At 52.8% G+C, this 1,280-nt stretch overlaps 1 protein-coding gene across 1 annotated transcript in view; it reads right to left on the bottom strand.

Moving 5' to 3' along the window:
* LOC146596452 (serine/threonine-protein phosphatase 2A regulatory subunit B'' subunit alpha-like) overlaps positions 1-1,280 on the bottom strand; it is a 56,320-nt gene extending 55,040 nt beyond the window's left edge. Inside the window, exon 1 of the mRNA XM_085303918.1 lies at positions 1,262-1,280. The gene's annotated coding sequence lies outside the window, so the exon portion shown is untranslated. The remainder of the gene's footprint in view (positions 1-1,261) is intronic.

The following is a 1,280-nucleotide window of genomic DNA, read 5'->3' as shown; positions in this document are numbered from 1 at the left end:
CAGATTCCACTGTGCAGCATCCTATTTACACTGTTATGCGGGGCTACCAACAGTGTTAGACCACCAGGTTCCACTACACAGGTCTCTGGACTGTCAGAGCCACAGCACTCCTCCCCGAGCTCCAGATGCTGTAGTGGAGGGAGAAGAAACAGATGCTTTACCAGTGAATCTCTCACGTATTTGTTGCTCATGCATTAGTCAACTCGAACTCAAAGCTCTACCTTTAATGCTGCACTTTGGTACAAACTACAAGTACAAAATAATAGGGCACATGGCGATGGTTGCAGAAGTCTGGGCAGTGGAAACAGGCTCTCTGCCATCAGGGAACTTTAGCTTTGTGGTTTCATACAAAGTGATATGTAGATTATCTTAAGTTATATACAGTGTTAATGGTTCATATGCAGATATATTTAAAAAAATGAACAAACACATTACCTCTTGCTTCAACTCCTCAGCATTGGCAGGCACTAAACAGCTTTACAAAACTGACAGCAGTCTCAATAGCACTGACAAACTCCTCAAAGTTCTCCAATAACTTTTCTTTCTCTCTACACAAACTGCGAGAGCAGACCTAGCACATTCGAAAGAGTCACACGAAACGACCAAGGGAGGAGGCAGCTATTTTACATAAACGAACTGGAAAACTTCCTGAAGCAGGCGTCAGATCCTACGAGGCAAGGCTGTGGGACCACCACCGACAAAAACACAGCCAGACCTTTAATCAACACCTCAACAGCAGACAGCTTGGGGACGACCTGTCTCTCCTCTTTAGATGCTCCCTTTGCGCCACTAGGCTGCCGTTACGCCTCTTCCACGGCTTCCTTCTTCGGCATTAAGGGCAGAGCTAGCAAAATTAGTCCTGGGCTTTAAAAATATTTACATTACTTGATACGAGTGCAGCGTATGCTGACCTTCGGAGGGACCTGCTCCAGTAAAACACGCCCTGCAGTAAATTACTCCGTTAGTTACTCAGCCTCGGTGTTGCAAGTTTACGCCCACCTTAACCGTGGATTTGCCTGCCGGCGACGCAAGCAGGTCTCGCCGCCGGAGCTGCTCCCCTCGCGGCTCGGGACGTTACGCGCTCCGGCCACCCGGGAAACGCTCCCTCCAGCGCGACGCAGCAGCCGCGGGCCCGGCCGCCCCCCGCTGCCGGGGCGAGCGCCCGCACCAAGGCTACGAAAACGACCCAGACGGAGCGTGACACCGCCCCGAAGCCGCGCTCCCGCCACCCACCCACGGCCCGGCCCGCCGCCGCACCTACCCGCGGGGGCAGCGCCCCG

The sequence above is a fragment of the Rhea americana genome, unplaced genomic scaffold, assembly GCF_003343005.1.
Source record: "Rhea americana isolate MKP2758 unplaced genomic scaffold, rheAme1 scaffold_200, whole genome shotgun sequence".
Lineage (NCBI taxonomy): Eukaryota > Metazoa > Chordata > Aves > Rheiformes > Rheidae > Rhea > Rhea americana.
This window is presented reverse-complemented; position numbering and strand designations above follow the sequence as displayed.